The sequence below is a fragment of the Euprymna scolopes genome, chromosome 37 (assembly GCF_053919585.1).
Source record: "Euprymna scolopes isolate OS-2025 chromosome 37, ASM5391958v1, whole genome shotgun sequence".
Lineage (NCBI taxonomy): Eukaryota > Metazoa > Mollusca > Cephalopoda > Sepiida > Sepiolidae > Euprymna > Euprymna scolopes.
Window position 1 is genome coordinate 51,646,104 of NC_136518.1, and position 25,331 is coordinate 51,671,434.

General features: G+C 34.1%; 1 protein-coding gene across 2 annotated transcripts in view; it reads right to left on the reverse strand.

Moving 5' to 3' along the window:
• LOC145261158 (atos homolog protein A-like) overlaps positions 1 to 25,331 on the reverse strand; it is a 311,376-nt gene that overhangs the window by 158,370 nt on the left and 127,675 nt on the right. Inside the window, exon 1 of one of the 2 annotated variants that reach the window (XM_080119479.1) lies at positions 14,195 to 14,315. The exons of the other annotated variant lie outside the window; for it this stretch is intronic. The gene's annotated coding sequence lies outside the window, so the exon portion shown is untranslated. Of the gene's footprint in view, positions 1 to 14,194; positions 14,316 to 25,331 lie in introns of those variants that run through there. 2 annotated transcript variants of the gene reach the window in all.

Here is a 25,331-nt window from a genome sequence, read left to right on the forward strand (position 1 = left end):
TCCCTGTAGAAAAGTGCCCAGTTGAAGATAAAGGAATTAATGTTTTCAAGCCAATTTTTCGATATTTGTTATCCGAAGGGTCGAGCTTCAAAACGATACCAATCTCATGAAAATCCGTCGCCTCTGTGGAAAGTTTTAGGCAGACATACAAACATACATTTAAACAGACAGGTGAGATTTATATTATAGATTTTATGATACAAGACAAGCATGTGCAAGAAGTCTGAAATTATTTATCTAACCCCTTTTTAGGGAGACAGTAAAGCCTAGGTGGGTGAACCTCCTAGGACTGAACAAAACCATATCTCAGTCGGACAATAATTGTCGAACTGATGTGTATCACAGAATAATGATAACATGTGATTAAGTTTAAAACAGCATTTTAAGAAGTGTCCACATATCTTTAGAAACAGCTTCGTCCGTCTGACGATCGATCAATCACCCGTCACTCTTGTTGAAAATGCTATTTTCATTACGAAAAACGCACAGATCGAATGGACGTATCTTAATATCCGTTCATGTTTTTTTTTGTTTTTGTTTTTTGTTTAATGACAGGATACTTGCCCTGTTGATTCAGTCAGAGGAATCGGTTATTTGCTGTCAGAAAAAAAAAATCACTTAGAAACTAAGAAAGTCTAAAATGCTCACAGCTAATTGGTCACCATTATGCACGGGTATTCATGACCAAATGGTTCTACTCAGCTACCATTTGTAAACAAGTCTTTCATTAATAAAAGAATCCATTACTACGACTTTTAGGATATTACTGACTACTCAGAATCATGACTAATAGTTACTTAACCTTTGGGTTAAGATCAAAGTGTAGTATCTGTTCTTCAGATGCTACACTTCAATTTCTTGTTCTCTGTTATTGAAGGAGAAATTCTTCACGACTGAGACAATTTTTATTTTTTGTTCCTTTTCTCAACATTAAAACACGACCCTGGTGTCTAACTCTGTCCCGTGGAGAGGCATTGTAAATAGGAATAGTTACTTAGCACTACTAAACATTGTTTTTTTTTATGGCATATCAACATTTGTTTGTCTTCCAATAACTGAAAAATATTTATACAATAACTGTTCCTTTTACAGCAGCATTGCTTCCTTTATCAGATGACTAGCAAGGATGCCCGGCGTTGCCCAGGTGAAAAGAAAAAAAAAAGTTTTGGGAGGGAGGTAAGCTCGAACCCGAAGCCTTGAGGCGAATAGCCTGATAACTTACCACGACGCTACAAGGGCAAGGAATTGAAAACGGCTGAAAATAGACGTTTCAGAAAAACGGTGGTTAAACGAACGTCAACGGTTTTCTAGGTCAAACATCACGCCGTAGTAGTAGAGAAAAAGAAATCACAGCACGAATTTTGTAACATAATAAAAGATACAAACGACCTCGTTTCGTAAATTGGACATACTATAATCTAGGGAGTATATAAAAAGTTTTAAGATTCAGTGACTCCTCCGAACCCCCCCCCCTAAAAGCCTATATGGCAGATATACAAAAAAATGCACACAAACACATTTTCGCTTTTATGTTATAGATAACTCTGGGTTCAGGCATCGTTTTGGGGCTGAAGCATTATTACTATTAACCAAGAGCTCCCCAACAGTGTCTCACGATACCACCAAACTTTGTTAGATTGTCATCATTCTGTGGGATTGCCATATCCACGCTGATGTAGATATAACTTTGTCTTATATTTTCTTTATGCATTTTTTCTTGTCTGGCGGAGAAAGACCACGATTTCTATTCGGCTAGTAAACAAAAATATTCAGTTGTCAAAGGTCAACTAAAGATAAATTTGTCCATAGAATCCTGATGATACAAGATTATATTTTATCATCCTAAAACAGCAATAAGTTTTAACTTTTAACGACCTTGACCTTTTGGCTAGGAGTAAAGTGTAGTATCTATTCTGATATTACACTTCATAGTTTCTGTCCTTGGTCAGTGAACAAGTTTAACATTTTTTTTTTCGACATATGTGCATTGTTTTATTTTTGCCCCTTTGAAAACATAGCATAAAGCTGGGTTGCTGGTGTGAAAAGGTATGATGTTGCAAAACCCTTAATGATACTTTGCTTATGACCATGCGGTTCCACTATGCTAGTATTCGTAAACAAGCCTTTCATTAAATAAAAGAATCCATTACTACAGCTCTTAGGATATAATGATTACTCAAAATCATGACTAACTAGCGGGGCCTGTGGAAATTCCACAGCAGACTCTTTCATATGCAATATATTGATGTTGGCATTCTGTGGATGTTCAGAATAAATGGAGACGCCTTGATTTCAGCTCCAACTTCGTATTATTTATTATTTTGTTAAAACTGCAAAAGTATTTATCTAATCTAGCAGGGATGCCCAATGTAGCCCGGACATACAATTTCACTTTAAATTAACAGACATACAATGCGCTTAAATATTATATTTTTATTTATGCAGATTTTGTATACATTATTATAGAGTCATTTTTTTTTTTTTGATTGTTATCTATATATATAAAAGCGAAAATGTGTGTATGTATGTTCGCTTTTTGTGTATGTCCAAGAAAGGCTTTTTTCAGAGAAGCAGTCAGTCGGCTCACAACTTCTTAAAACTTTTTATATCACATAGAAATTATAATATCTCCGAGTTAACGGAGCTCGCCTGTCTATTTAATTTGCTCGACTTCGGGAAGATAAATCTTCAACATTTGTCGCTCGCCGCATGTGGATTAGTCTTTTTCCTATAATAAAAGCGACACTAATTCTGGCGGTATTTTCCGTTTATCGGCGGAAATGTCCAAAAGCAATCAGATTTGAGCAATGTGGAAATATTTTCCTTATATCAAACAATTGCTATTCAAATTGGACAAGTGGAGATGGTCCCCCCCCCACCAACATCTTGGGGAAACAAAAATAAAAAAAGCTTTCCGCAGTAAATAAAATACTATCCCGCAGTCAAAGTTGACCTCATTAAGTCATTAAAATGTGCACCTGCCAAATCTAAGTAATTAAATAAATTCAAACGTGTTTCTGTTAGTATCTCGTGTTGGGTTAATGGTTAAAGTCGCACACTTTTTTTTTTCACACTTTAATTTCCAACTTCGCCTCAAGGGTTTGGGTTCGATCCTCATACTCACCTACCAAAACTTTTTTTTTTATTTTACCCCCACCCCTCGGAGTTTTGATTTACCCAAAACCACACACACCTCCAAACACCCGGGCAACGCCGGGTACCCCCCCCCCCGCTAGTCTACAATATAAATCTCATCTGTTTGTTTAAATGTATGTATGTATGTATGTCTGCTTATACCTTTCAACAGAGACGACGGAATTTCACGCAATCGGTATCGCTTTGAAGCTCGACTCTTCAGTCGACAAATATTGAAAAATTGGCTAAAAACATTAATTTCGTCAACCCTCAACCGGGCAACTTTCTACAGAGAGGGGGTCGTTTTTTTTCGCTGATGTTTTCGAAAGTCATCCCCTCTTTTCAATTGACTAACCTTAAATTAAACCTACGTCACTTCCGGTTTGGCGATGGAAGCAACAGCAAAGACGTCACGTCCCCCCCCCTCTTTGCAGTACAGGTTCGAGCCTGCCTGCCTTCTACCACTTGCTTCTTTTTTTTTTTTTTTTGCTCAACATACACCTCCAAACACCCGGACAACGCCAAGCACCCAGGCTAGTAACAATTAAAGGACATTCACTCGGAAGAAAAAAAAGATATGTGACACATGAAATAAATAACACATTCGGACGACAAATATAAAAAAAAATGGCCAAAAACATTAATTCCTTCACCCTTAACTGGGCACTTTTATACAGGGAGGGTCGGGTTTTTTTTTTTTTTTTCGCTGACATTTTTTTGCAAGTCATTCAACATATTATATATATATATATATATATATATATATATATATATATACTAGTAGGCTGCCCGGCGTTGCCCAGGGAATTTACTTTCATTTTTGCCCCCATACATGACATCATACATGACGTAATCTGCTATTATATCATACATAACATATATGCTATGACGTCATTGTGAACAAACAAACAAACAGACAGACAGGAATACGGATTTATAACAATAGATATATATATATATATATATATATATATATATATATATATATATATATATATATATATATATATATATATATATACCTCCCTTTCTTGAGTTGAGGATTTCGCTAAGTTAAATCGCCAACTACCATGAGCAATGATGCAAAAGTGTTAATTAAAAAGAAACGAATGGAGTATTCTTCGGTTGCTGAAAATGTTTATATAAACATTAAGTCCTAAAGATGGTTAAAGACGCTGACTGTCAACTAGATAAATTTTGTATACTAGTTTAGATGTCCTGGTTGGGGGATCGACTCGGAGGGGGGGGGACTCATTTCACTTTAAATTAACACAGTAAACAAACTCCCACACAGGCACTTCATTATTACCAGTCATAAGCAAATTTTGTTTAATTAAGAAAATACTTCATTACTATGGCTTTTAAGAGGATACATCACATTGACTTAAGAACACATGAGTAATCGTCACTTAGTAAGAGACAAGTCATTCAGAAGAATCTTGGTATTCAATTAACGATAAAGTGGTTTCAACAATGAAACGCCAACGAGAAAACAAAACGTAACGGTATTATTAAACTTCCGATCTTTGTGAAATTTTAACAATAGGTATTAGACATCAATGAATAAAGATGGCACAAATTTCAGTTTCTTTTCAGGAAATTAATTTTACCCGTCCTAGGGCGGGTATTTTTCTAGTTAGTAAAAATGAAAAGAAAAAAGAAAAGAAAAAGGAAAACGGAAAAATAATAGAGTAAAAAAAAAAGAAAAGGAAAGAAACTGGGATAAAAGGAAATAGAAAAAAAAGGAAAATGTGGGAAATAAAGGAAAACACGGGAGAAGGAAAAAAAGAAGAAAGGGGAAAGGAAAAAGGAGAAAAAGAAAACGGGGAAATAAAAAAGGGTGAAAAAAAGAAAAAGGGGAAAAAAAGGGAAAACTAAAAAGGTTAAAAATAAAAAAGAAAAAAATGGAAAAAATAAAAAAGGAAAAAAAAGGAGGGAAAAGAAAAATGTGAAAAAATACAAAAGGAAAAATGAAGGGAAAAAGAAAAAAGAGAAAATGAAAGGAAAAAGAAAAAAAAAAGGAAAATGAAGGGAAAAAGAAAAAAGGGAAAGGTAGGAAAAAGACAAAAGTACGAAAAACAAAAAATAGAAAAATAAAAGTAGGAACAAAAGGAAGGGAAAAAAGAAAAGAAAAATAGTCTGGTCAGATGCTAAATTTGATTTGAATCAAAGAATCAATGATCTATTCAGAAATTGTAATACAGTTTAAATCAGATCTATAATATTCTATGTCTTGTAATGTCTACCAAACCCTACCCCTGTCTCATCACCACAGTGTGGCATCCCTGTGCTTGTTTCACAAGTACTTCCACAAAATGAACTTATTGCACTTGTACTTCTCTCAATGTAAATACTCTCAATCAATATGTGCAGCATGCAGCAAAATCCCTCCTCTTCGCTGTACAAGGTGGGGAAGCAAAATTTACAATGAACATAAGGTTGCTTTCTCAGCAAGAATTGGTCAATTGTTTTGAAACCTGGCATACGTTGATGTCATAATCATACCTAGTACGATAATCCTTACATTTTTTTTTATATAAATGTTTGTCCATAAGAATAATCAGGAAAGCAAATATCAAAGAGTACGTGGTTTGCTGAATACACTTGTAACACCAAAAGAGTTTACAAGAATCGTTGGAATATCCATAAAGACTGTGTGTAATATAATAATGTAATGTACTGATTTTTGGTTATTACTTAAGCTCAAGGAAATTTTGATTATTATTTAAGCTCAAGGAAATTTTGGTTATTACTTAAGCTCAAGGAAATTTTGGTTATTACTTAAGCTCAAGGAAATTTTGGTTATTACTTAAGCTCAGGGAAAACGTCATAAGACAATTGAGAAGATGAAAGAGGCTGTGACAAGGGTTATTGACACACTCACACACGAGGACTTTTATGCGGCCTTCCAGAAGTTGAGTACAACAAATGCATTGTAGCCGGAGGAGATTACTTCGAAGGGGACTAGAGTTTCATGTGTGTATTATCAATAAAAGTGGCCATACGAAAAAAGTCTGGAAACTTATTGAATGCCCATCGTATTATGTGGTTCAAGAAAAAAGCCTCCATTATAACAATCTTTTCAAATGACAGATTTCTCTCATAATCAGAAACTAAGTTTTAAGGGGCATTCAAAACAAAACATCCTGTTCAATCCTACAAAGCTGATTGAAATACTTATTATGAGACTCCAATATACCAGGTATTGCTACTTAATTATGATAATTATCGACACAGTATGGTGTTTTAACTGACACAGCGAGAAAAATACAAGATTTTTTAAAATCAAACTTGAACAGTTTTGAGGAATCATGTTTATGACCACGTTCTATCCCAGATCTGAACCTTCTGGATTATGGTATCTGAGGCGTTTTAGAACATGCTGCCAACAGAACATTACACAGCAATGTTGATTCTCTTAAAGATACTATTAAATAAGAATGTGCAAAGTTGTATTCCAAATATTCGAGGAACAATTGTGCAAGTTTCAGGAAGCGTGTGAAGGCAGTTATCGAGAAAAAAGGAGGAAACAGAATAAAATTATATTTTATTATGCAAATTTTTCTTGTGGCAAAAAAAAAAAAAAAAAAAAAAAAAAAAAACGCTCACGATTTTCAGTAAACGAATTAGTTTTACACCGCCTTTCAATCCCTGCCTAAATATATCGTAAATTGTGTTTCTTCATCGTCTAGAGATCTTCAGATGCTGGAAAACCTTCTACTGTAATAGCTTCTTTCTTCAGGCGACTTGCTTTCGGAATTATTTCCCTGATCTTCCGACAGTACTAACTTGCAAAAATTTAAATGTAATGTAAACAAATATCTTGCTGTACTACTCCCCATTTAGAATGCACCCGATAACTCTGGCCCTAAACAACACGATAGTCTCTGACGTCTTTGCAGTATTATGTCTTGCTTGGGGTGAACAAACGAAAATAAAAAAAAAAAACCCTTTAAGTTTGAGAATCAAAGATTAGGAAAAAACACTTGTGAAAATGATTAATAAAAATGGTATTTCTGTATTTGATAAAAACTCGGGAGTTGCGTACACATTTTTTATTTTTTATCCAAGGATAGAGAGAAGATAAACGACAGACTGCAGACAGATTTTTTTTTGTTGGGGGGGGGGATACAAGTAGATAAGACAGGGTCCAAAAGGAGATGCAGCTGACAACATTTTAGCATCGTTTGTCACCGTGCTAGATTTTTAATCTGCTTTTTTATTTCTTTTTTTTTTTTCAACTAACAAGAAGGTACCCGCATATAAATTTTGGGTTTGTATTACTGTACACATAGATTCGAAAAAGTTGTCAAAAAACAAATATAGAACAAATAAATGTTATCAAAGGCAAGATAAGTTACTTTTCTACCAAACTGGATATATTTTTCGTGTTTTTATTCAATGTAACATGTTTATTCAGCTCGAAAAACATGCAGTGTTTACCGATGTATTGGAAAATTCAAAATGGCGCCCGACACTCTCTTTAACATGGTAAGTTTGGGAAAAGGTGTTATAAATATAAAACTAGACAAAATACTATTAAAAAAAAACACCGAATATATGTCAACTTATGTCACGGTAACATATAATGAGCGAATTTCTCAGTATTTTGTCTAGTTTATTATTTATAACATCTTTTCCTGAACTTACCGTGTTAAAGAGAGTGTCGGGCGCCATTTTGAATTTTCTAATAGATCGGTAAACACTGTATGCTTTTCGAGCTGAATAAGCATGTTACATTGAATAAAAACACGAAAAATATATCCAGTTAGGTAGAAAAGTAACTTATCTTGCCTTTGATAACATTTATTTGTTATATATTTGTTTTTTGACAACTTTTTCGAATCTATGTGTACAGTAACACAAACACTAAATTTTAAATTAAAAAAAATACACTTATTTTTATAAAACACATTTGTCGTTTTTGACCTGCAAACAATGTATCATAGTCGAAACACAGACTTGCAGGCTATTGCGCCATGCTTGTGTCTTGCAAAGAATTAGTCATACTTGGATTTCGTTGCGTTGTTAGTGCTACGCGGATAAACATGAGAAGAGTGCTTGTGTTACTGGTTTCATCAAACAATATAACCTGGTAAAAAATCAGTCATCTTTGCTACATTAAAGAACAAAGATATACTCAAGGCGGGAATGATGTAGCCAAATCTGTGACTACGTAAACAAAGCAAAGGTTTCAAGTGTTTGTCTGTCCGTCAATGCAATTGAAAATAACGTTCTTTAACGAGATCAAGCAACTTTCTAAGTAATATTTTATAAGGAAAACTAAATACAAAGTTTGCAGCACACACACACACGTCTGCATAACTTTATATATAAGATTTATATAAATTAAAGACAAAAACAGGGGTGCTTGTGTAGATTGGTGATCTTTTAAACCAAACGCATTTCAAATGAAAACATAATTATATACTTACATATCACGAAATTAGTATAAATTCTAAACTTTACGAAAAACGATCCAGTAAATGTGCTACATCTATTTTTAACAAAAAAAAAAAAAGAAAAAAGGAAAAAAGTCATCCTCAATTGCGTTACGATTTTATGTTTAAAAATGGCGAACCCTTAATTTAAATCAACGGAGAAAACTCAGTTTATCATGATGAATTGGTCGTACAACTCTTCCGCATTAAAACATAATAAAACTCGGTAATTCGATAAATTCTATTTTTACTGGTAATTATTTTTCTACTGGATCATTTTTATATTGTAAATTATTTTTACTTGTAATTTATTTTTTTTATTGTACATAATTTTTCTACAGGACTGTAACTAAAATCAGGAGGAAAAAAGTTGGTTTGTCATACAGAAGTGGTTGCACAACTCTTCCACACACAATAAAACTTGATAATTCGATAAATTCTATTTTTATTTGTAATTATTTTTCTAGTAGATCATTTTCTTTTTTTTCATAGTTTTTTTTTTTTTTTTGGAATTTATACTAATTTTGACATAACACGTAAGTACATAATAATGTTTTCACCTGAAATGTGTTGGTGTAAGGGATCACCAAATACAAAAGAAGAGAAGAGGGTTGTATCTGTGAATTATCAAGAGTGTTGGGGTTTGGTGAAGAAATCCGAGCTAGGAGTTAGCAAAAGTCTTTTTCATAGTCCGTGCAAATGACCAAGCATAATTTGAACGGAAACGAGAGGACACTTGTTTACGTAAATAAAATATTAACTCTGTGATTTCTTTTTTTAAAAACAACATCCTGCATTGTTGTTGTTATTAAAAGCAGGACAACCTATTTCAACACCAAAGATCAAAGACCAGAAGATTCGGCCCACTAATGTGGAAAAACCAGTTGAATTTATGAGGGAAGGGATCTCAAAACAAATCAACAAGGATGGGGGATTTATTTTTGTTTTTTGTTTTTCATTTTAATGCCTGTATGAGATCTGCACGTTCAACAATGAAAATTCTATTTTAAACTGATTTTTATTTTTTAATAGAAATCGCTCTAGACAAAGCATGGAACCACTTGATGTAAAGAGATAACAATAACGAAAGATGATTATTGCAAAGACAGGAGATGCCTATCGACCTTAGTCTTGAAAAGACTAAGGCTGTAGGTAGGAGGAAAACAGTCAGCAGGAAAAGAGTTCCACAAGCTTACAGTTCTTAGAAATAAGCTACTGGAATAAGAAGCTGAATTACAATGAGGTATCAAAACAACGAATTGATGGAGATGAAGGAGTCAAACGAGCTGGAACAAAGAAAGCAGGAAATAGATCAGACAATTCTAAATAAAACATTCCCATAATAATATTTATATAAAAAAAAAGACTGAGACTAGCAACATCACGTCTGTGAAAAAGTAGTTGCAGTAAAGAAGAAAGTTTGGAGCCAATCAAATTACAGATACGTTTCGGTACCTTAAATGTAACATGCAACCACAGCCGAGATTGAACTCACTACACGAGTTTGTAATGTAATTAAAATCTTGTCCGTAGCTGAATACTTGATGCTTCACTAGGGCTATGAAGGGTATTTTTTATCATGACGCCGTCACTAGATAGGTTGATCCATCTACCCTCGAGAGAAGGATAGATCGTGCCAGTTCCCCAACCTGGTATTTTACCTTGCGACACCTTAGCAAGAACCCTCAAATGGAAAAAAGATTCACCAGCCCAAATATGACAACAATATTCCATATTTAAAACTGATACATGACAGACCAACGAAAATGAATGACAGACGGAACAAGAAATCATCGTAGAGATGCTTGGCATATCTCATAGGAGATGCGTCCATCCAATATGAACGTTTTACAATGTTATTTCAAACTGAAGCATGACAGATCAACGAAAATGATATTTTAAATTTAAGCATGACAGACCAACGAAAATATTATTTCAAACTGAAGCATGACAGATCAACGAAAATGATATTTCAGACAGGCATGACAGACTAACGGACAGAACACCATAGTCTGCTCTAAAAATTATTTTTGTGAAAGCACTAGAAATATTAGAGTATATAACAAGTTCGATAACTCTTGTACTTATTTCCTCTTCATTAACTCTTCGATGTTATAATTTTACAATAAAATGTGTTTACTCTTTTCTGCTACACACATATTATGGTAATTCTCAATTTCCGTTTCTAATCCTTAGTCCTTATTCTACCGCATAAAAATGTCTACTTTAATAGTCTATTGTTGCTTACATATACACATTAGCGTAAAAAAAAAACATAGTCTCCATGATTTTGGAAAGGGATTAACTTCTAATGCAGAAAAAGCAAATAGAAAAGGTGTTTTTTTGAGGGTTTTTTTTTTTTAATCAAACAGTAAATACAATAAAGCTTTTTTTAAAAATAGCTATTATAAAGATGCTCAAATGAATTATAAGAAATTGTTTTGGTCGATATACCTGAGGTTTTCAAAAGTAATGCCCAAATAGATCAGAGGGTACTGCAAATTTCATTGTTATGAGGGCAGAACTTATGCATTCATGACCTGAAAGTTTCATCTCTCTGTTGCAAATATTGACGATGTGAAACTCTAAGGAAGCAATCCCTATCATAGACATGCGTCAGAAGCAGAGATGGATCATTGTATTCGTGGCAAAAGTACATCGAAAATGGGGGTGACTATGCAGAACAAAATAAATTTTAGAGCACAATTTTTCGCTCGTTGTAATGTTACCACTCTTGTTTCCGTAGCTCTTCAACTTTTGAGCTAAAAGACTTTACTTTTGCAGCGACTCTCGTAGCTATTTTTTATAAGGCTTTATTGTATTTACTACTTAATTTTTTTTTAATTTTACAATTGATTTGGCTGCATTAGAGGCTAATCCTTTTCCACAAATCACAGACTATTTTTTTTTTTAATACAATAGTCCGATTAATTCAAATAATACAAACGCAAAAAGGTAAAACGTTTATCTGATTAAAACGTCCATTCATCTAAAAGGCAAAAACAACATTCGGGCGTGAATTCCATAATCTTATAAATTAAGGACTGTTTTCTTTGAGAAACATGGGATAATCATCGTCATGCCTAATTATTTTCTGCATCTTGTAATTGTTGTGTTGGGCTGTTCAGTAGCTACCAACAGCAGACATACATGCATATGGAGATATATGGAGAGAGGGAGGAGGTTGAAACATGCTCGTTGAGAAAGGAAGAGTCATTTACAAATGTTGATATGAGGGAGAGATGTTATATCAATTGAGAGATTAAGATAGAGAAATATAGGGCAAAAGAGAGAGAGAGAGAGGGGGGGAGAAGGAGAGAAAGATAGTGAGATAGAAAGAAAGATGGTGAAAAAAAATGGTGAGAAAGAGAGAAAGATGGTAAAAAGAGAGAAAAGGGAGAGAGAGAGAAAAGAGATGATGGGAGAGAAAAGGAAATGAAGGAGAGAGAAAGAAAGGGACATAGGAAGACAGATAGAAAGAGAGAGAAGGAGGGAGAGAAGGAGAGGGAGAGAAAGGGAGAAGAGGAGGGAGGGACAGAAAGAGAGAGAAAAGGGAGAGAGAAAGAAAGAGAGAGTGAGAGAGAAAGGAAGAGAGAGAGAGTGAGAGAGAAAGGAAGAGAGAGAGAGTGAGAGAGAAAGGAAGAGAGAGAGAGTGAGAGAGAAAGGAAGAGAGAGAGAGTGAGAGAGAAAGGAAGAGAGAGAGAGTGAGAGAGAAAGGAAGAGAGAGAGAGTGAGAGAGAAAGGAAGAGAGAGAGTGAGAGAGAAAGGAAGAGAGAGAGAGAGTGAGAGAGAAAGGAAGAGAGAGAGAGTGAGAGAAAGGAAGAGAGAGAGAGAGTGAGAGAGAAAGGAAGAGAGAGAGTGAGAGAGAAAGGAAGAGAGAGTGAGAGAGAAAGGAAGAGAGAGAGTGAGAGAGAAAGGAAGAGAGAGAGTGAGAGAGAGAAAGGAAGAGAGAGTGAGAGAGAAAGGAAGAGAGAGTGAGAGAGAAAGGAAGAGAGAGAGTGAGAGAGAGAGTGAGAGAGAAAGGAAGAGAGAGTGAGAGAGAAAGGAAGAGAGAGTGAGAGAGAGAAAGGAAAAGAGAGTGAGAGAGAGAGAAAGGAAGAGAGAGTGAGAGAGAGAGAAAGGAAGAGAGAGTGAGAGAGAGAGAGAGAAAGAGAAAGAGATAGAAAGGGAGAGAAAGAGATAGAAAGGGAGAGAAAGAGATAGAAAGGGAGAGAAAGGGAGAGAAAGAGATAGAAAGGGAGAGAAAGAGATAGAAAGGGAGAGAAAGAGATTGAAAGGGAGAGAAAGAGATTGAAAGGGAGAGAAAGAGATTGAAAGGGAGAGAAAGAGATTGAAAGGGAGAGAAAGAGATTGAAAGGGAGAGAAAGAGATTGAAAGGGAGAGAAAGAGATTGAAAGGGAGAGAAAGAGATTGAAAGGGAGAGAAAGAGATTGAAAGGGAGAAAGAGATTGAAAGGGAGAGAGAGATTGAAAGGGAGAGAGAAAAATTGAAAGGGAGAGAGAAAAATTGAAAGGGAGAGAGAAAAATTGAAAGGGAGAGAGAAAAATTGAAAGGGAGAGAGAAAAATTGAAAGGGAGAGAGAAAAATTGAAAGGGAGAGAGAAAAATTGAAAGGGAGAGAGAAAAATTGAAAGGGAGAGAGAAAAATTGAAAGAGAGAGAGAAAAATTGAAAGGGAGAGAGATTGAAAGGGAGAGAGAGAGATTGAAAGGGAGAGAGAGATTGAAAGGGAGAGAGAGATTGAAAGGGAGAGAGAGATTGAAAGGGAGAGAGAGAGATTGAAAGGGAGAGAGAGAGATTGAAAGGGAGAGAGAGAGATTGAAAGGGAGAGAGAGAGATTGAAAGGGAAAGAGAGAGATTGAAAGGGAAAGAGAAAGATAGACAGGGAGAGAGAAAGATAGACAGGGAGAGAGAAAGGTAGAAAGGGAGGGACAAGGGGAGAGAGAGGAAAGAGAGCAAGGAAAAGAGAGACGGGAAGAAGTAAAGGGAGACAAAGGGTGAGAAAGAAAGGGAAAGAGAAGAAGAGATGAAAGGAAGAAGATTAAATAATTGTCCGAATTTACTTACCTACTCACGAGGGCAAATAAGATCGGTTTTTAACATGCAGGGGGATTCAGAGCTGCTCAGAAATGAACTCTACGTTCAGAACAATAATTTATAGATTTTTTTCTCATCTCAGAACAGAACAGATACTACAATTTGATCGGAAAGGTGGATATTTGCAAAGTAAGCAAGCACATATTTTCATTCATTTAATGACTGAATTACTTTTTTTTTTCATCTATCAATGGCTTCCAAATAATTTAAAAGTTACAAAAATATATAGGTAGATAAAAATTGTGATCTTTTTACAGTGATTCTTAACTAAGCCCCGTTTAAGATCCTGATACACCAATAATCAAAGAATGTTTATGCCTTTGAAATTCCTTACCTGCTCCCAGTTTCCCTGCCCGTACCAACATGCAAAAATTTTAATGTAATGTGAACAAACCCTTTATAGAATAGCCCTTAACGCTTCAGTTGTAACATGACTTGTTTATGATAAACGAAAGCAAAAACACAAATAAATAAATTCAATAAATACTTTTTACTTTATTTTTAATTTAAATTTTTTACTTACTATTATATAATAGGATTACGGGTGTCGTCCGAGAGAAAAATATCCAGAGAACATCGTCAACCCTTGTGCCCAGCAGCAAAAAACAGATCTAGTCTTCATTGAAGGGCTTATACGAGACAATGACCTTTTAACAATTTACAATGTATAAATTTTTACTCTTTATATATACTGGGCTTACATGGGCAGCACATCTGAAATTAATATGTCATACCCCCCTCTCACACACCTATAGCCAGTGACGTGGTTATTTTTATAGGAATATATATATACTGAACTTTTCTAAACTTTAATAAGTCAGCCTTGTTTCGTTCCTATTACAGTTCAGCAAATCACCTGATAGTACACGTCACAATAGATGGTGACCTGCTTTATTAAACGGAATGGTTTCTGGTTAAGCATAACTATTAAAAGATGTTATTTTTCGTTTCTATTTTATTTATTTATTTTTTTTAGATGTGGATTACATAGATTGTTCGAACTACTGTTATCATCTTCAGCGTTATTCTCACAACGTTTCAACCGATGTAACTTTCTTCAGGCGCACCTTTTCGAACTTGGAAATCCTTTGCACTATTCAGATTCTTCAAACTACTGTTCTCGTCTTGAATGGTATTTTCACAACATTTCAGCCGGTGTAACCTACGGCCTTCTTCAGATGTATTTTGTCAAACTCGGAAATCTGTCTGTCGAACTTGGAAATCTTTCGGTCAAACTCGAGAATTTGCACAAAATTTCGAACAGAGGTAATATGCTTTTGTTCCCAATTCCAGAGATACAATTGAAGGTCGGAGGTTACATTGACGAAAATCTTGTGAAAATAACACTGGAGATGAGAACAGTAGTCCAAAGAATCCATATGTGAATAATTAATCATCCCAAAACATCCAAACACAGATAGAAAGGGCATGTAGCCAGACGACATAACAGATGGTCCATCAGGACAACGGAATGGACACCTCGTGAACATAAGAGACCAAACAGAAGACCTAAAACGAGATGGAGGGACGACTTGATCCAATACATGGATCCCACATGGCAGCGGATAGCTCGGGACAGAGTTAGATGGCTAAAGTCCAGGGAGGGATAACACCCTTATTTATTGATATTATATTTATTGAATCATCTCAAAAACTTAATTGTCAAACTCAACAACCTATAGGCATACAATGTAATAAGTAAATAAATACCCTTATTATTAATAATAACAAAAACTTGTCAGTGGACGTAGGCGAGATGATGATAACCCCCCCCCCCAATGATGAATTGGACAATCACTCGTTAACAGAAACATTTGATTGGTTGACAAAAAAGGGAATAGGCAGAGTACACATTACTAAGGTAGTAGCTTTTTTTGTAGGCTTTAATTCCACACAAGTTTTAAAAAAGTCTTTTAAAACTGAATATGTGTTTTATAGATTTTAAGAAAAACGTATAAAAAATATTACACAAACAATATATATGTGTGTGTGTGTGTGTGTGTGTGTGTGTGTGTGTGTGTGTGTGTGTGTGTGTGTGTGTGTGTGTGTGTGTGTGTTGGGACAATTAATCGGAATTGGGAATGAAAAAAAATCGGAACTTTTTAGGGTATCAGAATTGGTATCAAAATCGAAAAAATTTGTGCCTATTTTCCGATGCCAAAAACGATTCTTTTAATTGTTTTTTTTTTATTTGATTTTGTTTAAAAAAATATTCTACTGCTGATTGTAATACTAAAATAATAACATTGATTGATTTTAAACTATTAGTAAAACTAAAATCAATGGATCATCCCACTGTAAGTGTATCCTTACATTTGAGAAAATATCTGCATATTTAACGTGTTTTTTATGGTAATCGTGAAAAATAACAACTTTATGGTTAAATATTTAGAAATCTATAAATAATCGGAATCGGGAATTGTATTGGAATCAGAAAAAAATATTGGAATCGTCCCATCCTAATATATATGATTTTTTTTATTGATAATCCACAAATAAGATATTTGGCATTAGTTCAAGGTGAATTATTTTTGCTAAACATAATTTCTAATATTTATTGCCAATAATAAACAATATATAAATACATTCATCATAGTTACTTGCTCTCTTATGCAAATGCTAAGTAAGATTTTTTTTAACAAAATTTCACAAATATTTTTCTTCATACTAGCTATAAAGTGGTAGAAGCTATGTAAAGATGGTAATTAATATACCTAGGTACTGTGATAACACTGATCAAGGATCGGGTATAAACTAGTTCTGGGAGAAAAGTCATCAACAATACGTGTACATTAAATACAAGCTTCATATTTATATTCAAATAGAAATACATGGTGCTACCAGATCAGGCTGCCTGAAGATATTGGCTTTCTAAGACGAAATGCACCTAACATTGGTGCGTTTTTTTTTTTGTTTTTTTTTTTTTGTTTTTCTACTTCCTTTTGCAAAACTTAATTATGTTCTGCAAAATCAAAAAGAAAAAGCTACCTTTTCCCCCTTTTCCTTCTTCCCATTTCCCCTTTCTATTTCTATCTCTCCCACTCCCTGGCTGGTTTCCTAACTTAAAATGTACCAAACATTAATACTGTAACGCTTTTCCCTCTCCCACTGTAAAATTCATGCTTGTTCTGCAGGGCAGAGAACAAAAACGATAAAATCCACTATAAAACAACCAAACCAAACACTACAAGCTAGCGATTGAAGATACAAAGAAATTGAAGAATAAAAAAACTTCTACAAAATAACTGGATGCAACATGAATACTATTTCCAAAATAACGGGATTCGGCATTAAGTAACCCGAAAAGGGTTGATATGCCGTAAAGCAAAACAACCAACCAACAACCAAACCAAATAGAAACACATGATTGGTCGACAAAAAGGAATAGGCAGAGTACACAATACTAAGGCAGTAGGTTTTATTATCTCAATGCTTATGTTTGAATCTCATGTAAGTAGAAATAAGACTTTTAGCTGAATATGTGTTTGATAAATTCAAAGAAATGTAACATAAATAAAATAAAAAAATCATATGCCTTTTTTCACCTTACAATATTTCAATGTTTTTCATTTTCTAAGGATATTCTTTGGTCCCTTTTCTTTTGAAAAAGAGATATTATCTCGAAACATTAAGACCTCCATCATCCCGGTTAAATCATCAAACAGTAAGTTCATATTTACTGATCTGTATGGTGATTATATTGAAAAATAAATGGATATACAAAGTTAAATCAAATAACAAAACAAATAAGACCTTTCATTTGTGCATTTTTGTTCATACGTCACGTGAATGCAGCAGCAGGTTCTCTGCATTGCTATAGCTTTCTTATAGTCTCCATATCTATATGCTTTTTTTAAATTGTGACCATTTTTTTTTTTTTGATAACCCACAGAAAGAGCAGACATACAAGGCTCTAATTTAAAGCAAATTAGTTTTGCCAAGACAAAAATGTAAATACATCCACTGTAGTTACAAGTTACTGTCATGCAGTACTATTGTTACAGAGCACATATGAGAGTGTATTAAAATACCAGCTGCAGCCGAATGATGGATTGCAAGCAATTATATTAGTAGCAGGAGCAGCATTTGAACATACCTAGGTACTGAGCCAACATCACTTAACAACCAGTTGTACGAGGTGCCTTCAATAAGTTTCCAGATGTTTTTCATATGGGCACTAACATTGATAGTAACACACATGAAACTCTAGTCCCCTTCAAAGTAATCTCCTCTGGTTGCAATGCACTTGTGCCATTCCAATAACTTTTGGAAGGCCCATGGAAGTTCTCTTGCATGAGCGTGTCAACGACCCTCGTCACAGCTCCTATTATCTCTTCAATTGTCTGATAAACACAGCCTCTAAGGTTTTCCTCGACCTTAGGGAATAGCCAAAAGTCACAGAGAGCAAGGTCTGGACTAGAGAGAGGGTGAGGAATTGTCTTGATGCCCATCTTGGTCAAATAGTCTGTGATAAGGATGATGCTGCATTTGCGCAAATATTTCAAATCTTCAGTCCCTCGCAAATAATTGTGTGTACAGTTCCCAAACTGACATCAAATTGTGCACTTATTGTCTCTATAGACACATGACAGTCCTCATGTATGAAATTCTTTATTTGACCAATCAACTCTGGCGTTCTGACTTTCTTACTCCTCCCACACTTATCATTCCTCACAGACTCCCTGCCTTCCTTGAATCCTTTATGCCACCCTAAAACTGATGCTCAAATCATGCAAGTTGGTCCAAAAGTAGTCTGAAGTATTCCATACCTTTCTATGGCATTTATTCGAAGTTTAAAACAGAATTTTATTGCATGTCATTCTTCTATATTGTCTTCATGTCCAGACTGTATTTTTGAAATTCACCGGTTGTGACAAATAAGGTTTTAGTAGGGTGTATTCCAATTTCTGCTGTAGCTTTTCATTTGAACCTAAAACCATAAAAATTGGTCAGTCATCTCATAAGATGTATAGCAGTAACATAGTGAATTTTCAAGAGTCTACGACAATTTTAAATTCATGTATAAAAAAAAAAGTCTGGAAACTTATTGAAGGCATCTCATAACTTTATTGCACCTTTTCAATCATGGCTGTTGTCAACAAATGTTTTGGTGACTTTGTGTAAGATTTTGAGTTCAAATTATATTTTACTGCATTTCTAATGATTTTGCTCCATTGATTGGCCACTTTTCTCATGAATTTGGTTGGATCATTTAGGATTTTGGATTTGAGAAGATGAATAAAAACTTTGGTACATTTCTGATTCCACCACTTCTAGATTTCATTGTAATAGTTTTATGACAATTTTAAATGCCTGTACAAAAAAAAAAAAAAAAAAAAACGTCTGGAAACTTATTGAAGCCATCTCGTAAAGTAATAGAAATAATTGCTTTTAATTTGAGATTATTAGCAAGCCATTGCTCTCCAATCTGCTCTCATTTTGAATATGGCTTTTAAATCTTAATGTCTTTGTTCTTAATGTCTTTGTTAAGTCATCCTTCTGGTGGAGTCCACCTACTCTCAGATGATGATCAAAGAACCAGGCAACTTTGTTCATATATGTATCTCAGTCAGAGTTGTGCATTGCCACTTGAGACTGTATAGAAGTTATGTAACAATGGAAATGGACATATCCAGGTGTAGCAACTATGCCGGAACCAAACTTGACAAGGAACATTTTTTAGAAGTCACCGTTTCCGGTTCTCAAAAAAAATCACGTGACAGGAAATAAGGGACTTCTCCCTTCCTCTTTAGAAGGCTAGAGTTTGACGTGGTAGGACGGGTTTTCCCTTCGCGGCACTAAGCAAAGCCTTCACCACGTGTGTACAAAATATGTAATTCTCCAGGACTAAGATGCCCAGAAAAAGGACCCTAAAAAAATGGCAACGCTTTACAGCTAACGTAAGGAAAGCCCCGCGGCATTTTCTTGTTGCAATTTGTAACGAACAAACTTTTAACTACTCCCATGAACTCTTATTTTAAAAAACGTGTTTTCAACACAGGCTCTTACCATGAACTCTAAACCCATGTGGATTTTAACTATTCTATGAGCTCCGCTTTTTAATAATCTTTACTCCTTAAACCAGCTATAAAAAAACAATTTCCTCAGTCAGAAGGATTTCTACCCTAAGAACTCACTAGATAATAAACTTCTACCCCATGTAACTCTCCGATAAATAAATCTACATAATTATTTTTTTTACGCCAATCTGACGGTATTTTTTATTTATTTTTCCAAGAAATATTTGTAAGTGACTTGTTGCCACTTTATCTCCATCACCGGTAACAGGTCGCTTCACAGGTACTGTTCTAACATCACTTAACAAGCAGATATAAACTAGTAGAAATAATTGTTTTTATCATCTTTCTCCCACAAATGTGAAACAACTCAGTCGAGAGAAAAATATCCCAATTACATCGTCAGCTATAGCCAATTTTATTCTCAACATTCATACAAATTCTTGCTGTTTGTATGCAAATTAAATTATCCTGAGCTGCATAAAAGCAAGCCATTTGAAGAACGAGTGAGTTTGTTTGAAGAAGGCAATCTATGTATACGTACCATGTTGAGGCGTGATGGATTATTTACTTGAGTCAACATGAGGATAGCAAAAGGGAACTAAGAAAAAAAAATTTCCGTTATTCATTGCTGAATAAAACCACAAGCTATTTCGGTTATATATGTCCTTTCGATGATGGCAAACTCAGTTGTGCTCAGTTATTAGCTTGAGAAGAAAATTTTTAATTTGATTTCAAATGATATATTTTCAAATAAATTTTCATTATAATACCTTTACTTTTTATATCATTTTCAAATAAGTTTTCGTTATAATACCTTTACTTTTTATATAATTTTCAAATAAGTTTTCATTATAATACCTTTACTTTATATATAATTTTCAAATAAGTTTTCATTATAATACCTTTACTTTATATATTATTTTCAAATAAATTTTCGTTATAATACCTTTACTTTATATATAATTTTCAAATAAGTTTTCATTATAATACCTTTACTTTATATATCATTTTCAAATAAGTTTTCATTATAATACCTTTACTTTATATATCATTTTCAAATAAGTTTTCATTATAATACCTTTACTTTATATATCATTTTCAAATAAGTTTTCATTATAATACCTTTACTTTATATATCATTTTCAAATAAGTTTTCATTATAATACCTTTACTTTATATATCATTTTCAAGGGCGTTTTTTGCTCTATTTAATCGTTAGAATTACAATCGTTTGAAAACGATTATGTCTTCTTTTCAGAACATTGAATACACGATGGAAAAACAATGAAATTGCACAATTTCCTTATTTCAATTCAAGCTAAGCTGAAAAGCTGCTGAAACAGCTTGAGATATCAACAAAATGTTTGGCCCAGGAACCATTACCAAACGCATAGCACAATGGTGGTTTAAGAAACTTTGTTGCAGCGATGAGAGTCTTGAAGATGATGAGTGAAGTGGTCGGCCATCGGATGTTGACAACGATCAATTAAGAGCTTTAGTTGAAGCTAATCCATGCACAACTGTTCAAGAACTTGAGTTTGAATTAAATGTAATGTATACAACGATTTCCAACCACTTGAGAGAGATTGGAAAGACAAAAAAATTGATAAATGGGTGTTTCACGAATTGAACAACAATCAAAAGAAACTGTCATGAAGTGCCATCTTCCTTTCTTTTACGCAACAAACAACGACCTGTTTCTTGACAGAGTTGCGATGAAAAGTGGGTTCTTTATGACAACTGGCGATGCTCAGCTCAGTGGTTAGATACCAACGAAGCTCCATGACACTTCCTGAAGCCAAAGTTGCACCAGAAGAAGGTCATGCTGGCTGTTTGGTGGTTTGTGACCGGTCTCATCCATTAGTTTTTTTAATGCAGGCGAAACCATTACAGCGGAGAAGTACTGATAATTGGATGACATGCATCAGAAACTTCGACAACAACACCCAGCATTAGTCAACAGAAAAGGCCCAATTCTCCACAACAATGCCAGACTGCATGTTGCTAAACTGACCTGCAAAAGTTAAACTAATTGGACTACAGAACTGCCTCATCCACAATACTCTCAAGACCTCTCGCCTACCGACTACCACTTTTTCAAGCATCTTGACAACTTTCTGCATGAAAAATGCTTCAAAAACCTAAACGATATTAAAAACGCCTTCAGCAACTTTATCGTTAGCAGAACGCAAGATTTTTATGTTATTGGCATACATACACTTGCTTTTTGTTAGCAAAAGTGCGTTGATTTCGATCAATAAATTTTTGTTGGAACCAAGATATGTTCATCTGAATTTAAAAGTTAAAACCAGCAAGAACTTTGTCAACCTGATAATTCTGGAGTTTAGCGATGCTGTGACTGATATGTCTGTTGTCGAGTGGATTGTAAATGTGGAGCTTGCATGTGATCTTTATGCTACGTATAATTTCGTCCAGGAAGAACTGTAATCTTGCTCTGGACCATCATGTTGTACAGACTAGTGAATAAATCGGTTTAACCCAACTAGTATGAACATAGTTGCAGCAGCAACAATAACACGACTTCTAAACTCAAATCAAATATATTAGAAAAAATAGCTTAGTGCAATAAGCATAAGTATGAGTGATGTCTTCAGTGGTTTGGGGATGAAGCTCCTCACCTGGTGAGAGAGTTAATTAGCAATGTAATACTCCCTACCATTCTTAAACAGCAACTATCAAAAGAGACATGACTTAGCTCTCGTGTGCACTACGAATAATAAAATGCTTATCTTTTGGCAATTGTGTTTTTTGTTTGTTTTTTCACCGACAATCTTCCAAGGCTTATTTACTGAGTGAAAAAATTTTTTTTTTTTTTTTTTTTTTTATAAAACGAGCAAAGTTAAATTATTTAAACAAAAGTTTAATAGAACAATATACTTTTTTTTTTTTTTTTTTTTTTAACAATGGCTGTTTTTAAAAGGGCAAACTTAGACAAAAAGGTCAATTTTTAATATGGGGGAAATCTAGCTTTCTCAAAAGGGGTATTCTTGATTGGAACAAAAGTAAAAAAAAAAATTGCCTTCTCCTTTAATGACCGAAGACAATATAAACTAAATGTGGCATCAGAACAGATATTACACTTTGTTTCTAGTATTTAATAGTTATTAATAGTCATTATTGAGAAAAAAAAAAAAAAAAACAATTCCTAAAACTGATCGACTAATTCTAATTGTATACAAATTAAAAAACAAAAATCTATTTTGGTAGAGTCCATAATACAGTAATTTCATTTATCAAATTCAGATTTCATTCTATTTCATTTTTTTTAAGCAAGAGAGAAAAAAAGAGAGAAAACTATGTAAGCACAAAATGCTCACTGTTTCGATTTTGCAGTACATCTATAACCTTATTTCCTATACTTCTTTCATATGAAATATACTGTTTTGTGCCACCATAGTTTAATACAGTTCCAAACATGGGAACACCACCCATAATCACGTTATATTTACGCCCTCTCCCGGCAAAACATTTAAAAACTCATTAAACTATAAAAATCATTATAAACAAAATTTTTCTTTCTCCCTCTTTTTCAGTTTTTTTCATTTGAGCACATACCCTGAAAAAGATCTCTACATGTAGCCTAGTGCCGGATGCTCTTTTCTCTTCTGTGCAATCTCTTCCCCACAGAAGAGATGTTGCAAGGCTGTCTCTACTTTATTGTTATCTTCACGGCAAGTGCTCGTCTGATCTCCAATCTATGCCCCCCCATGCCTAACTTTCATGAAAAGCACTCATCTAGTTAAAAACACTATCAATAATTTTCCCCAGTCTTTATCTGTGCCTAAACCTAAACATAGATTCCATGAACAAAGACTCTTTTTTAGAACTGTACACCTGTGAATCTCTCTTCCGTTTTCCTGCTTTCCAACTAACTACAATATGGTTGTCTTCAAGTTCAATGTGAACAAGTTCTTGATGAGCCGTTTCCTTAAGTAATTCAATTTACCAAATTTATACAACCAACAATTACTACGATATTGTCCCATTGACTACCGCACACTCATCAACCCTTATTCTCGAGTCGCCTCCGACGAACCGTCTCTTTAAGTAATCCAATTTACCAAATTTCCACTACTAACGATTACTACGATATTGTCCCATTGAACTTACCTATCTCTGAAGTCCTTCCTTATCACTCTTATCTTTTTCTTGGCCTTCCTCTGCCAACTTCCCCTGTTATTTAAACTGTTCTACATTTACTGATTAGGTAACAAACCTGTCTTAAAGACTCGCATTACACGTTTACAATAGTTAGTGTTTTGACATTAACCCTTTAGCACCAAACTGTACTTTCAAGTTGCCTTTCAAAACAAAAAGCAATATTTCTTACTCTTATGGCTTGCCAGCCCAACTGGCCTTCAAAGTACATGTCCATGCCTAGTTCAATAAGTGAACGAGGGGTTTGTTTATGTTTGTGCACCAGTTGCATGCTAACTTCCATCACATGTGCGTTTCATGATTGAAAAATTTATTTATTGCATAAAAAAAAAAAATTTATAGCGGTAAAGGGTTAACTTACTCTAAGATTAAAAAAATAAATAATTAAAAAATAAATAAAATCAAATAAAAAGCACCAATATGACATTTGGCACAATCTGCATAGGTATAAATTCTCACCAAATCTCACATTCATATGCATAATAGCCTAAAGGTAGTTAGACACAAGGTCAGATGTAGATTTTATGTGAAACAAACTGGATTCGAATCTGGCACACCCAGGTTTTTAGTCTTTGTCACTAACTACTTAGCCACCATCAACTCTTTAGCCTTAAAGTAGTTATTCAATATATCTTGGAAAGGGATATATTTTGTTCAAAGGAGTTGAGTGGGCTTGGCTACAGTAATCGGATAATACAATCTCATAAGTCACCCAAATGAACAGTTGTTCATAGTCATATCTAGTAATTTGCTTAATCTTTGGGCTTTTGGCATATCTGCCAGGCTGCTATACTCGTCCGTATTTATGGTTTACACTAACAAATCATATTCTTGTGAGGAAGAACCATTCATTGCAGCATCATTGGACATAGATAAATGCACATCTACCTAACTATCTATATAATTATAAAATTTTGTGGCCCGTCCGGGCATCCTTGCTTGAATTTTGTATTATAATAAAGTCGTATTCCTGTATGTCTTTTTACACTTTAATAAATAGCTACAAAAGGTACAATGTTTTACAAATAAATTTTCATACTGAAAACGGACTTATATACATATTTATTCCAGCACGATTTCTCTCTCTCTCTCTCTCTATATATTTTTTTTAACATGTTTTATTAATCATTTGTTGATATATATATATATATATATATATATATTTATTCAAGAGAGATATCTACACCCAACGAGTAACCTCATTTGCATATTACATTAAAGAAAATCTATTTTGATAATTAGTTCTTATGTTATCGTCTGTTGCAATAAAATCCTTTTAATTGTTCTATTTAAAAATATTATATAAAGTTGCTTTATTTAATTCAATTTTAATTAAATTTATATTGAATTTATTTTCCTTTATTAATAGTTCACAACTGCTGCTTTTAAAACCGGAAGTAAGCTTATTTAAGCTATGAGAGTTATTCCTCCTTTAAGCTATGAAAGTTACTTTGCGTTTAA